The following is a 16,563-nucleotide window of genomic DNA, read 5'->3' as shown; positions in this document are numbered from 1 at the left end:
ATAAACTACATTATTAGTACTAATACATAGAGCATCACTACTAATACAATACAGGGGTTTTTGTTTTTACCCCTGTTCTTGTCCACTCTCCTTGTTCTTCATAACTTCACTAGTTGCTGGAATGTCTTTTACATTTTTTTCTTGAATAGGCTCATTTTCAACATTTAGAGGAGCAGAAGATTGCTTTTCAATACTTGACATTCCTAGATTTGCCATTTCTGCATTTTAAAAAATGAACATTATTAAATATAAATATGTACATTTTTAAATATGCATATGAACATTATTAAATATAATAATGAACATAGTATTTTCCTGTACTAGTAGATGTTCCACTAGGCTTTTCAACTGCTACAGAAGCAGAGGCTTCAGTGCCAATAACAGCAATTGTTGTAGATGTTGGATGGCTTGGATCTGATTCTGTATTTCATTAAATTTGTTAGTTAAACAAATTATAAGACTTATTCAATATAATATATAAACTCTTATAATTTCCTATTACCAATTTGTGGAGATGGAGGAGTAAGTCCTAAGCTGAATGCTTTATGGACATTGAACTCATCCTGCTTTTGTTTTCCTTTCTTGTTTTTCTCCAATTCTGCTGTTTTAAAAAACTCCCTTTCAATTTCAGCAATGGCATTCAAGAAATCTTCTGAGCCAAAGATCTCCTCATCTTGGCTTAAGATTGATGGCTCCCGTGCCATTTTCCCCATAACCTCATCAACCTTTTTTACCAAGTCATTCTCAGGTAAAATTTCCTTTGCTTTCAATAATATGCTTGATAGTTTTGACAGGGAACGACCAGTTTCCATCACCACATCCATAAACTCATTCATGAAAATCTAGATTATAAAGAAATAATTATTATTAATATAATATATTTCATATTCTAGAAATGAACATTTATGTATTTGAAAGTGTTCATTTTACATACCTGGGGACTGACTTCAGCTTTCTCAACAATTCTAGGAAGTATTTTCCCTTTACGAAGTCCCAATTCCAATTCATTTTTTATCCTCTCAAGAACCATGTCCCGTTTCCATACAGAAATGATTGGGATTGTTCTTTGTGGCTTTTTATCTTATCTCTAAACTCTATCAAAATAGAACAGCTACAAAACAAATAACAATGAACAATTATCAGATTATACTTGATTATCAAATATATTTGAACATTTAACAATTAACAAATGATCATTAGTATATATGAACAATTATTGAAATATATTTGAACAATTATGAAAACAGATTTGAACAATTTTCAGAACATATACTTATTCTTAGTCATACCATCAGAAATTGTAGGGGGCCTTTGTAGAATCCCTTGTGTGTCTGTTTTCTCCAATCATTATGATTCTTTATCAGTGAATCATAAACATATTGGCACCAATTCAAGCTTTTGATTCTTTCCTTGTTCATTGTTGAATAGAGAAACTTGTAATGGCACCGATGGTTTTGTATGCACTTAATCAATGCATTCACTGCAACCACCAAAAAGTTTGTAATGAAATCTTCATCATCAGGTCTGTTTTTCTCAAACTTTTTGTCAATGTATTTTGCCACAATTTGGCTTACAAAAGGAATTTTTCCATTCCATTTTCCTCTCCACTTCTTCATAAAACTTTCAAACTCCTCACTTGCTTTTTCTGATTTTGCTTCAACAATGGGAACTTCCCCCATTGGTAGTCCATACACTATCCTAACATCCTCTACTTCCACTTCAATTGATTGATTTTTAGGAAGTTCAAAAGTTTGTGAATTTTCTTGAAAACTGTTCAGAATCCAGTAACAGAAAGTTTGATCCAACTGAGGTAACTGGATTTGAAGTAGGGGTCCTAATCCAATCTCCTCTATCTCTGATTTCTGTTTTTCAGTCATTTGTTTTATCCACTGCATCAACTTCACATGCCCCCCTCTGGTTGATGCTTTTTCTTCCTCAAATTCCTCTTGTGGAATTTCCTGAACTTCCTCCACCTCAGCTATTTCTTTTTTCAGTTTTTTCTTACCCCTACTACCCTCACCTTCTTTTTGATATACTACCAACTTCTGATCCCCCTTTCCAGCTTTTGCCTTCACTAGCTTTTCCTTCTTTGCCTTTTTCTTTTTTGGCTTTTCTTTAACATCCTCCTCCTCCTGCTCAAAATCTTCATCATCTTCACTAACAGGCTGATCTGGTTCTCCTTTGTAGACAGATTCTTCAATGTAATCACCACTGTCAGTTGAACTTTCATCAGAGGGATCCTGAGATGGTTCATCTGATGGTACTTCTTGTATTTTTTTTCTCTTCCCAACATTTTTCTTGGCAGGGCTGACCACTGAAAATTGAAAATTTCATAAAATTATTAAGTGTATTGTAGTTGAACAAAAATGAATAATTAAGTCATTATAAATGATCATTTTATATAATGAAATTGAACATTTATAATAATATTATATACCTGCTTTCTTTTTCCAGCAACCTTTGAACTCTCCTTCATTTCTTCTGCAGTTCTCTTCTTTCCACCTACATAAAATATTAATTTTTGTATATTACATACAAATCTTTAATAATATTTAATAACATTTTATAGAATTGAATATTTACCTTTTGTTTTAAGAGGTGCTGCAACATATTCAGCAGGGGCACCTGCCATTTTCTTGATTGGAGTAGGTTCTGCAACAGATTTCTTCTGCATAGGAGAAGTCCTTGGAGACACTCTTCTATTCAGAACCTCCTTCTGTCCTTGCTTATCAGTTGCCTCCTCATGGCCTTGCTTAATAGGTTCATCCAATAAAACATCTGTTGTTTTTTTAAATTTTATGTTAGTAAATTTTTGAAAATGAAGCAAGAGCTAAATGTAGAATGAAGAATCAAAGGGCTTTAATTATACCTTGGCTTCTTGTAACTCTTCTACTTGGAACAACAGGGCTTTTGTTCTTGTTCTTTCTTGCAACCATTTTATATCTTGTATTCTTTTTTGTTGACTGTTCACTCTGTTGAGATAAGTAAGGTGGTTCCTCACTTAATTTTGTCAATTCATTATTCATATCTAAATCTATCAGATCAGTCTCATCCTCAATTTCAACAAAATCAGATGCCATTTGTGCTGCAAATAAAATGATCAAACATAAAACATTAAATAAACATTTATATAAATAGAATGACAAATGTTTATTATACAAAATATAAAAGAACATTTTTCATTAAGAATATTACCCTTCTTATTTCCAGTAGTATCTTTCATCTCTGTTGGCTTTGGAATATCATCTTCCACAGTTTTCTTTTCAGGACTTTTCTCCTTTTCATGTCCTTTTTCCTCTTGTCCTTTTAACCAAATTGAAATTGATCAAACTTTTTAAACAATATAATATGTAACTAAACATATCAAAAATGTACAATTTATTGAATAAATATGTACATTTTAACTTTTTTACCTTTCAACTCTGGTGGCTTTGAAATATCATGTTCCACAGTTTTCTTTTCAGGACTCTTCTCCTTTTCATGTCTTTCTTCCTCTTGTCCTTTTAATAAAATTAAAATTGATCAAACTTTTTAAAAAATACAATAAGTAAATATACATTTCAAAAATGTACATATTATGTAAAAAATATGTGCATTTTAATTTCTTACCTTTCAACTCTTTTTTTTCAGGGCTTTTTTCTTCATCCTGAATTTTCTTTTGTACAGGCCCTTTTGCCTTCAGTTTTTTTTCCCCTGCTAAATAAATATGATTAATATTATAGATAGATATAAACATTATATAGAAGTGTTCTATAGAGGTGAACATTTACCTTGCTTATATTTCTTCATCAACAAATCCCTCTTTTTGAAATTTTTCATGATTAACATTGTGGATTCTCTGTACTTCCTGTAATTGTGAAATATTATAATAAAATATTCACATATATACATTATTTATTAATTCAGTTCTTCAAATTAAAACATACTTTGGGTTTTCTTCTATGTCTAAATGTATTTGTTGCATCTTCTCCTTTAATGTTATAATTTTTGGCTTCTTTTGATCATCATTTTCAGCTTTTCTGATAATTCATTAAAAACATGTTTGAATTTATTATGTTTACTAAATAAGTATAAAATGCACATAAAGTCTATATAAAATGAACATTTAATATTGCTTACTTTGACTTAGCAGTATCTTTTTCTGTATTGCTTTTCCCCTTTGATTCAATACCTTTTACCTTGCTGAAATCAAAATTAAGGAAGGGATACTTTTAATAAAAAAAAAACACATAAATGGTACACAAAATATACATTATATCTATAATAAAATGAATATTGTTATTAATACCTTTGATCAACATCATTTTTTTTCTTTTTCAGATGCACTTGTATCCACATTCCTGTCACTGAATATTGTATATATTTATTATTTCTAATTTGGTTAAAAAAAACAAGTGTTGAACAAATATTGTATGTAAAATGAACATTGTTATAAATACCTTTGATCAACATCATCTTTTTCTTTTTCAGATGTAGTTGTATCCTCTTTTTGCTCCACAATCTTGTCACTGAATATTGTATATATTTATCAATTATAATTTGGTTAAAAAAACAAATGAATATATATTGTATGTAAAATGAACATTTTTTAATACAAAAGTGAGCATTAGCATACCATTGATCCCTACTCTCTTGTGCAGATTGATTTCCAATCTCAGTTTGAGTAGCAGAGACATTCTCAGTTTGTTCACTAAAAAAATTAGGATTATTTTATAAAAAAAATGATATTCATGTATGAAATAATTTATATTAAGAAGAAGAGAACTAGTTCATTTGGTATAAAGTTTTTATACCTTATTTGTTGATTTGTCTCTGGTGGTCTTGATTTTGACATAAAAAATTTCACTCGAACCTTTTTTTTTCACTAAAATTTTAACAATTACCTAATAAATTTGATATATATATACACAATGTACAATTGTAGTATATAAAAACAACTACTTCATACATATAAACTTACTTGTTTAAAGTGTATCTTTGACAACTACTACCAATTTCATTTTGTCCTATAACCTTCTTTAGAGTTAATGGTTCAGATTTTCCATCTCTAAATTGAAGCAAGTGTATCACTCTAAATGGTACATCACTACAATATAAATTAATTACAGGGTATTAGTTTGAATGCATACAACTGAAATGATTATTATCAGATTACTAAATGTGCATGGAGTTTTAATGAAATGTGCATTTGATAGTTAAGTCACAATGAATACTCAAAGAATAAATATAAGTACATAAATCATAACTATCTCTATAAATGAACATTATGAGTATCAAATATGATCATATATAATGATATAACTAAGATCATGATAACATTATAAATGATCAAATTCAAATAGCATATTAAACAATCATTAAAACATATTATTAGATACAAATAGCATATTATAAATGAACATTATCTATTTTGTAAATGATTATATACCTTGGAATTGGAGACATGTTTAAATCTGTACCACTTGACTTGTCAATATCTTTTAAAAGTTCAGGATCTACAATTGGAGTCTTTTCGCGGTTTTTTTTTTCATTTTTTCCATTCTTGTCTGAAGAGGTACATCATCATCATCTCTGTTTTTTAATTAAATGTTAATATTTGTTAATTTCATAATATCGATTTACAATTGCAAAGAATTTAACAAAAATTATTGTTCATTCATAAAATCGCAAGAATTTTAACAAAATTAGGGTTCATACACTTCGTCAGTATTTTTTCCAGAAGTACTCATTTCTGAAGTGTTCTTCTCCAAAATGTTCTTCTCTGAAATATTCTTCTCCAAACTCAAACTACAATCGCAATAAATTGAACATAAATTAGGTTTCATATTTAAATCGCACTAAAATCGCAAGAAAATGAACAAAATTAACAACATTACTTACTCTTGTTCCGATTTTGCAGTTTCAACTTCAATAATCTTCTCTAAGGTCTCCTTTTGTGAAATTTCACTTCAATCGCAACAAATTGAACCAAAAATTAGGTTTATATCCAAAATCGTACTAAAATTGCAAAAAAAAAATGAACAATATTATCAAAATTACTTACTCTTTTGCTAAATCTTGTTCCGATCCTCCTTTATCATCTTTAATTTCAGACATTTGTACTAAATTTCAAGTAATTTTGAACAATTTTTTGCTGTAAATGCTTCGTATATTTTTGAATTTTATGAGAGAGAAAATGGAAGAATGTTTGAGAGGAAGGTTTTAAAGAGAGAAAATGCCGGGTTTCCTTTTTTTTAATATATATATAACGTGGGGTAGGGGCGGTTACTGTGCGGTTACTGTACAGTTACTGTGCGGTTAGATTTTTACTGCGGTTAGTGTGTGGTTAGTGGGGTTAGTGGGGTTCCTAGGTTGCGTGAAACGCAGCGTATAAGGGGGGGTGTAGGTAGTGGACGCTACACTAGGGGGTAGGTGTTAAGAATTATGGCCAAAATACTAAACTGGGCCCGGTTAATTATTTACATACGGCCCAATGATCTAGAGGAGGGCCCAATGTTAATTATTATTCCTAAAATTATTAGGATTAATTATAATTTTTTAGAAGTTTCTAGAAGGTTCCTTTTAATTCTAATATTATTAGATTTAATAATTATTTATTTTAAAGTGGACTTTTATTTGGAATAAAATATTATTAATATTATTTTAATATCATTATTATTATTATTATCTTTGAAAAATACGTTTTTTATCTTCTGTACGGATTCCGTAGATCAAGTTGATTAAAGATCGGATTCCGCGTGGAAAAACGCGCTTAAACCAGGTTGTCGCCAAACGACAAGGCTGTCGCCTCGCGACAGACCTTTTCGCGTCGCGACAGAGTGAATTCCTGGCGACAGCGTGTAGTTTTATTCCTTATCAAATTCCATACTTTTCCGGACTATTTTCTTATAAATAGGGTCTCAAACCTCCGTTTTTATTCATCAACTCCCAATCAATTCTCTCTATTCTCTCATAAAGAATTACTTAATTCTTATTCTCTCTCTCTCTTTCTAAACCAACCTTTTTACAAAATACACAATTCCGCATTCACAAGACTTAGAATCTCTTAGCCAAGTTCGAAGTTGCCTTCGCCCTAGACGTGCAAGGTTTGATATTTTCTGAGGGTTTGGTCCAAAACTAGTCAAACTTTATTTAATTTGATTTCAATTTAATTATTTAGTTATTATTTATTATTTTCATTGAAGTTTACTAACTTGTGTATTTTGTTATTAGAAAGAGGTACGAGGCTTCAAAGTAAGTAGATTAGCTTACTCTCTATTTCTTTCACAATGTAGAAAGCATGTTTATTATTGTTTAATATTCCTAGTATCATGTTAGGATGTTTAATTCCTAGTATCATGTTAGGATGTTATTTTATGCTTTCTAGTGTCATGTTTAGGATGCCTTTACTCTTTCTAATATCATGTTAGTACCATGTTAGGTTTAAAGCATTGATCTTTATTGCTTAGTGACATGCTAGGATTTGTTATTAATCTTGTTAGTATCATGCCTAGGATCTTGCTATTATTATTAAGCTTTATTATACCTTATCATGATTATAATTATTGTTATTATGATTATTATTATTTAATATTGTTTATTATTATGTTGCTTAATTTATTATTGTTATTGCTTGATCACACATTTTATGATTGTTAAAGGGAATTTATACTTGAAATCACGCTTAATAAGATAATTAATAATTTGATTTAGGCTAATATGATTTTAATTCAAGTGATCGCCAATAATAGTGTTATTTGTGCATTAATATTCAACCAACATAGATTAAACAGGGTAGGTTTAATGTAATGTTTGCATGTTATTCGAAAAGCGCACATGAATACGAGCAGAACAAAGTAGAGGCCTATTTTATAGGGCGGGTCCTTTCTTTTGTAGATTGGATTCGTACCCTCATCCCCAAACCCTGTTTGGTTCAAGACCTTATGGAGTTGATGGTCCTTTTGGATTGTCTTTTGGGTTTACCAGTTCCTAAAACTTGTTGGCGACTCTTTTTGCTCTCTTTTTCTTCCCTTTGGAACGCCACCATACTTTAGTGTATGATCACAGTGGGGTTCAAGTTTGGGATCATAATGCTTGAAATATTCCCTACAGTTAGGATGTGTTTAGTTAGGTCTGTTGAAATCATGAATGTAAAAATCATATAAAAAAATTTATTCTAACAACAAATTGAGTTGATTTTGTAACTGAATTGGGGTCTGATGCAGTTACCCGTTTCCACCTGGTTGATGCAGTTGTTGTGGTTTTTGTGATATGATCTTCTGTTATATTTAGTCTAATTAGGTGTTGAAACTGATGAAGCCGTATTTGGAAAAATTTGAGAGCATTCTTAATGCTGCAAACAGGGGGTTTGTTAGGAATGCCCCTAAGGAGAGGTCTCCTGTTAGGTTACCTATTGAGAGGTCGCCAATTTTGAATGTTAGTTCCAGATCGGAGTCCATATCTGAGATGTCAGGGGAAGTGAGTAAGGGTAGGCTTGTAGAGACATCTAGACAGCTTCAGGAGGTGGTAGGTATGAATGTCGAAGACCCGATAGGGCGTGTGGTTGATGAAGTGTCTTTAGCTGTGAAAGACCAGTTTAGTACGGTAGGTGATCTGGATCAGTCCCAAACTGGTGAAGCAGTTCCTTTAGTTGTAGCTCCATCACCCTCTGCTGCAGTTGTTTCTGATGTAGCTCCTAGTGAGGGGGGGGGGGGTTGAGAAAAATGGAGGTGCTAAGAAGGTGTCTGATGGAGGGGAGTCACTGGGGCTGAAGGAAGGTGTTGATGATCAAGGGGATAAGCTGGAGGAGGAGGAGGGTGGGTCTTTGAAAGGTGGTGCTGTAGATGAGAGCAACCGGGACCGTAGTGTTGGTAAGAGATCTTTGAAGCCTTTATCTAAGGTGTATTCTGATGACTATGTTTGTGGTAATTGGAAGACAAGTACACTAGGGTCTACAGATACTGCCCTAATCAATTATTGCAGGTCTTGGAATTCCCAAAGTGGCAGGTAATGTGTAGTAACATATGTTAATATATTTATATAATTTAGAGTTAAATCTGAAAATTAGTGAACTGGAATTAAGTAATGCATTTTATCATTTTATAGTAGTGGACCAATCATGCTTCAATGTGATGATGAATTTGCTCGTCGGGAAGATTGCCATGATGTTGTTCACTGTCGGAGGAAAGTCCGAAGCCAGTATGTTGGTGTTGTATCAAAGATCTACAACAAGGAATGGGCTGTTAAATATGAAGGCCACAGCAAACGGATCATGCTGCATCCGGTGTATGGGGTATGTGAATAAGTCATGCTCTAGTGATAATGCATTTCATTAAGTCATATGCAATTCATGTTTTTAAAATGTGAACTGGTTAAGGCTCAACCTGGGTTAACACCCTTACTTACATTGAAAATAAAAACAACTGAACTGTTTTGCTCCAAAATTTTGGTGTTATTAACTTATTATAGCTGATCATTAGTTGTTTTAGCTTGCCTTGACAATGAAAATGGTTTTCAGATTTTGCTCATTCTGTGCCGTTCATCTAATCATCTTTTATGTACCCTATACAAATAACTGTTAGCCTGACTGACTAATATTAGGAACTTAATGTCATTCATTGAATAAGCTAAATCAGTAAATTGTAGATAACATGTAGGATTATGGATCTAAACCTTGGTTATCCTGTCTAAACACCAAAACAAAAACATGGGCAGTACTCGCGATGATCAGTTCAGTCAAATTTTCTTAGAGCATGCACATAAATGATCCCTCTGGGCTCTGTCTTAACCCTTCAACAAACTGGCTTAAAAAAATTTCATCCTTCTTTTCGAGTCTGTCCTATACACAATTAAGTTTTATATCACTTTAACATCCCCTTTTTTTTCAATATTTGAATCACTTGACAAGTGCTGTTTTATGGCCAAGTGCTGTGAATGTATTCGGGTGGATGTCAAAATTGTGGACATTTGTTAATTGTTTAAAGCATTTCAAATGATTAAGGAATGACTTTCATCTAATTGTGTGATAAAATCTTGGTATTGAGTAGAGATAAATGCAATTCTCTATCAGATTTCCCGCTTCGTTTAACTTTACCTTGTAGAATGTGAAGTCATTTAGTCATTTGCATAGCTGAATCAAGTAGTGGGTTTAATTCCTATTCCATATGGTCATTGTGTCTTGTATAGTTTCAGCACCAGTTTCAGCCCTCCCCTGATACTCTGACACACTCTAATTTTTTTAAGCCAAACTTGTGTTTGATACACATCGACACATAAAGAGTATGTTACTTGCAAAGAGTATGAGTACTCTGAGGAGCATCAAGTCACCAATAATTAGAAGAAGCATGCACTTTCATGGATTATATTGGACTATATTGAACTACATGTAGTGATAATGCATTTCATTAAGTCATATGCAATTCATGTTTTTAAAATGTGAACTGGTTTATTTTCAGATGAAGCTTGTAATTGACATGGACACTCCCCTAATACTTTCCCAAAAGCACGGCCAACCTTTGAGGGGAGTACTAGCTAGCCAACTGGGCGTGGTGAGTTTTGGATAGTTGTTGTTGTTATGTTTCTACTCTTCTAGCTTTTGATGTACATACTTGAGCCCTTTATGTTTGGGATATACACAGGTGTTTGTGCCGATTGGGAAGGACAATCATTGGTGGTGTGCTGCCTTTTCTTTTAAGGAAGAAAAGGTGTGGGTCATTGACTCGTTATACGCTGATCCTGTTGCACAACACAAAGATTTCCTAACCAAACTGGTATGGTTTTTTTTTTTCAATTTCTCATCACTGGTATTATTAAGTTTAGGTGATTATAGTCTTTATTGTTTGTATGGTTATTGTAGGTGGCTGCAATGGATGTTATGGTAAAGCATCATGATCAGACCTGGCCCAAAGGATCCATTGGAGCTTGGCCTATTGAGTCCTTACGTGTTGTTCAACAACCAGATATGTGTGTTGTTTATTTAAATTAGTTGTTTATTGAAATTAGTTTGCAAAAGTTTTGTTTCCGATCATAATGTGATTATGGACTTGGAATGCGATTTATGAATTGGGTGTTTACCAACATGGTTTCAGTGGTTGCTGTGGGGTCGTGATGCTAGCATGCACAAAGGATAGCACTCATCGATTTAAGAGCAGGTGGCAGATGGTAAATTAGTCAGCCCAGTTTGGGTTCATTATGATTTTGGAATTTGTAATGGGTATCAGATTGTTGTTGATGTTGACTTTTGGTTTTGGCTAATGTTACTAATGCAGGATGGGGGTGACATTAAAGCTGGATGGATGCAACTGCTCATTGAAGACCTGAGATCAGAAGCCAATGAAAGGTGACATGAACTTGACGGCCTTACAGAAGGGCTCCATTAAGATGTTGTATGGATTATCTGAATTATTGTAAGGGTTATCTGAATTATTGTTATTATTACTTAAGACTATGTTGTTTTGTTTAGGGTTAAATACTTCAATGTTGTGTGTCTGTGGGGTTCTATTTTGGGGACAAACATGGTTGGGGTGGTGGTTTTACTTTAAGATAACTTTTTGGGTGCTTGGTCTGTTGATGAAATGGTTGATTTTGATTTTCAGGAAAAAGGTTCAGGAAATAATGGAAATAGATTCTAGAAATGAAATAGAATTAGTTAGGATGTATGTATTATGTACCCTCTTGCCATCAGATTTGTTTTGCTACTGTACCATCCAGCCATCAGATGGTATATCAAGGTGTACCATCCAGCCATCAGATGGTATAGCAAGGTGTACCATCCGATGAATAGGATACCTTGTTACCCATGAACATAGTGAGGTCGTTCATCTTCTACTGGTACCTTATTTGTACCATCCTGATGGACATAGGATACCAACAATGAGCAAAGATGGTACCCTATAGTTAGTATTATTTGAAGAGTAATAGTATTATTTTAAGTTGTTATTAAAGGTAGTCATTGCGACATATATTGATATATATTAATGTTATAATGTAGGACTGTATGTTATTAGTGTAGATGTGTTGATAAAGTAGTTGGTTCTGCATAATTATTCATTTGGTTTAATAGTACACCAACTACGGCTTTAAGAGTACCATGAAGTTGGGAAAGATACCATCAAATAGTACCATTATGTAGGTAAAGATACCAACCTGGTGTTGGATCTTACATTACTTCGCTTCCTACACTACATTAATAGCTCAACAACTTGCATTAAAACATAATGCATTTAGAATAAATACCTAAAGGACTGTAATTGTAATTGTAACCCTAAACAAAGGTCTCATTGCCTAAATTGAAGTCTAGTACTTCCTAAATCATAACCTAAATTCAAGTGTAGTACTTCCTAAATGTAATGTGGAAAGAGTTGACATATGCAAGGAACTTGAGGAGCCGGGAGGAAGGGATGGCAAACACTCAATAGGTGGAATTGTTCTCGAAATTCGGTCAAAGAATCTTATTCGACCACTACAACTGTTTACAGTGGTAAAGGTTCGGGGGGGGGGGGGTTTAAGGTACAAAATGGCTTTTATTTTTGATTTGCTGAAGTATAAAAAAATATTGCCAAAATGCATGGAAGATAAACGACCTTACAGTTGGTTAGGAAATTTTTTTGACTTGTTGAAGCCAATTAAAGTTCAGGAACGGAATCACCACCACAGAACCATCGGACTCGGATGGTAGTGAAAAAAATGGATATTGTTCATATGGTGTCTTTGGTGGTGTAGCAAAAAGTAGCAACTTCACTTCGGTTGGTGCTATGTATATGTGAACAAGAGTGTATTCTTGTCCGATGGTGTCGTTAATTACATGTTCAAGTATTGCTAGTATTCTAATTTATGTAGTATTACATGTTCAAGTGTTGCTACTATTCTAATTTATGCAGTATTACATGTTCAAGTATTGCTAGTATTACATTACATGTTCAACTATTGCTAGTATTACATGTTCAAGTATTGCTAGTATTACATTACATGTTCAACTATTGCTAGCATTACATGTTCAAGTAGCTATGTATGTAGTATTTAGATAATTAGGGAACTAGTTGATGGTAAGTGGTTTCTGTTTATGTGTCGATTTGTAATTGTTGTTAAAGTATTACCGTATGATGGTGTGCGTTGTTATTATCTCCTTGATTTCATGCAATGTTCTTCTTATTGAAATTTTCTTTCGTCTTATTTAGTCAAATTTGATGCAATGTATTCTCATTAACAATTACGCTCTATGCTATACCATTTCACTTGTTATTGGGGTTTTTTATGCATATTTGCTAATGGACGCACATTGTACGTAATCGTCTATTATTAATGATTGACAAACCGAGCCCTAATATAATACTACCTCCATTTCGCATTATCTGCAACAGAGGAATATTTTATATCTCACAAATAATACCCTTTGTTGCAGATAATGCGAAACGGAGGTAGTATTTCTATTATTTCATTTAATAGAACATACTGAAAGAGGAGTTGTGTGATGGTGCCAAGTCGTTTAGTGTTACATTAATACAATTATTACCCTAGATGGTGCCAAGGTGCTACAAAATAAACTAACAAAACAATAAGTTAGCGACCGTCGTTGGTTTATGGGGAAACAATGATATTGTTGTGTGCATGGAAAGGTCGTCATTATTGAATGTCATCTACGATTAACAGAATTTAAGAATTTTGGAATAGAGATACGATTTTGTGACACATGTTGACTGATGAACATGTTGGTAATTTGGATTTATATTGTGTTCCATCTACACTGCTGATGGTACCACTACATGGAAAGATGGTACAATGCAAGTTCATTAATAGTAAAAAACAGTATTACAAAATCTACCAACCATATCACCAGTTCATTTTCATTAACATGAAACACTATCTAAAATGGTATAGCAAGTGTACTGCTAAATTCTTGACTAAAATACCATTCGCAGGCTGCACGGTATTATCTTAGTTGGAAATGAACCTTGAAAATGTCGAAATTGTTAAGTTCTTCAGACTCAGCAAAGTGGGGGACTAGTCTTGGATCCCACATAAGAGCAACACCTCCAGTGAATCCCCTAGGCGCAAACCCCGACATCCTATAGCCACCGGGAAGCTGAGCCACTATATTGATCAACGAGGATCTACTTACTCGTGTTTCAGTGATAACCCAAACCCATGGCTTCAAGGTGTTGTAAAGTGCCTTGAAATGAGGAATGAATGAAGGTCGATCTAAACCAAGGGCATTCCAATGGAGCGCAACCGTTCCCTTAGGTATGTATTTCGTATCATCCGCATCATAGCTTCTACGCTCGGAATGGATGTCTACCTCATGATATCTTCCTTTTCGGAAACAGAACCACCTGAAAGTGACTTTTAAACATAGGTAGTGCATAAGACAGTCCACAACCATCACATGAATGGAGTCCGCATACTCGGCCACAAACAAAGGAGCAAGGAAATCTGGAAAGTTGTACACAACGGGGTTTTCAACGTTTATAGTGGGGGTTGGATCTATAACAGGTAGTAGTTCATCGGGAAACATCTTCGGTGAGTTTGATTCTTTAAGTTTGGACGACATCCAGTCCAAAAACTTCCAGAAAGCTTGATGTGTGTTAGGGTGATCCTGGGCATATGGGAGGTATGCAACTACAGGTCTCCCGCCGCCTGGTGTAGACATCCACTTAGGCTCAAACCCATCCCTGTCAAACTCTTGTGAGAGGATTCCTTTTTTAACATACTCAGATGGGATTACACTGCCTTCCCGGTAGTCGATGTCGTCGTTGTAGTAAAACATCTCGTTGTAATCCACTTCTGCCTTGGATTAGGTCGATGACGGGGGCGTGAAATATATCATAGCCCAGGGGTGGTATGTAAGCTTTTGTCGGCCGTGAAGTTCATTCATGGCCAAATGTGAGTTAATGGATTTCTTTTGACCATGGTGGCCAAAAATTTTTCTCAACATTTTGTGGAAATTATATTGAAAGGAAATCGCAAGGTTTTAGTGAAAAGCAAAGTTGAATGTGTTTCCCAATGTGTTTCTTAATGTTTTCCTGTACGTAACTCTTATCCTCCTTCAAAGTAGTACAGTCCACATGTTTCGTGTCTAGAGTGACGCCTATGTTGGTATAAATGACATAGTAGATGGTATAGTTCAACATACAAGGTTGTACCATCTACACTGAAATTGGTATCATGAAACTGCCATTTAATAAGATTGAAATAACGCGTCCCACCATCTGTATAGGGTTACGTGTGCACCTACACTGTCATCGCTCGTCAGCTATTCGTAGCCTTTTCAGGGGCACAACCTGTTGTTTAATTTTAAATTTTTTTGAAATCTTTCTTGGTTTACTGTATATAATAGCTATACGTATATAAACGACCGTACCCTTAACTCTTCTAAACTTATCGGATCATCGAGATCAAAATCGTCGTAACATATTTAACTTTGCAGAGTTTACTACAAACCTAACTTGGCCATTTAAAAGGTTTTGAAGAGTTTTGTAGAGTTTACTAAAACCTAACTTTGCCAAACATAACTTTGGAGAGTTTACTACGAACCTAACTTTGCCAAACATAACTTTGGAGAGTTTACTACGAACCTAACTTTGCCAAACATAACTTTGGAGAGTTTACTACAAACCTAACTTTGTCAACCTCTAATTTGCATTAAATGCAACTCTAACGCCACGTAAAAAGAAAAAATTATGATCCGGAAACTGTACTAACACTCATACAGAGAGAAAACCAACCACACCTTCGTTAAGACTTAAACACACTCCACACATGTGAGGATGTTAACTTACAATACTATCTTCCATGGACATGGTACCATCTACATATGACATTTACCATACAAATACATTACAATACATTTCTCATAAGTAGTAATTCCTAATCTTTTATGTTTACTATAATCAAAATATAAAAATAAAACACTTATAATATAACAACAATGTTCTAGCCTCCTTTTCTCTCTTCTCTCTCCTAAACCTAGTCTCCATTGTCAATTTTCAAGGGGCTTCCATCGGATTTCACCGGTGGAAAGCCCCAATATTTATTTTCTTTTAAGCCTTTTGTTTTAGGTTACAATAATGTCTCCCTCAAAAGATTGGGTTTATCTCCTTCGAATTGAAAGACAAGGTCTTTTCGATCTCCTTCTCAGCACAAGAAATAACTTTCTTACAAAATTGTGAAGCGATAACGGATCCACTTAAAAAGTTGTATGAGACCACGAATCGAGAATATGCCGAATTGTTATATTTATGTATTTGGATTCTTAATTCTTGTTCGATTTTGTTAAATTCGTTTTCATTATCGTTCATTGTCAATTGTAGATGTCATATGGCTTATATTAATGAAATTTAGTGTCCTTTGGGACTTCTTTCAAAAATAAATAAAAAAATAAAATAAAACAACAATGTGTAATGCTAATGTCCTTTTTTGAATTTATAACATTATAGATATCTATGGTGTGGTAATTATTAATCTCCCCTATCCTTTGTGTCAACATCAACATAGGTTTTTTAAAAATACTAGATTGTCCTTCCTATCTCCTCTCCTTTCCCTCCTAATGGTATGTATAAATGTTCAGTATGTACTATCTCCCTCCTAATA

This window comes from Chenopodium album, chromosome 19 (genome assembly GCF_948465745.1).
Source record: "Chenopodium album chromosome 19, dcCheAlbu1.1, whole genome shotgun sequence".
Lineage (NCBI taxonomy): Eukaryota > Viridiplantae > Streptophyta > Magnoliopsida > Caryophyllales > Amaranthaceae > Chenopodium > Chenopodium album.
This window is presented reverse-complemented; position numbering follows the sequence as displayed.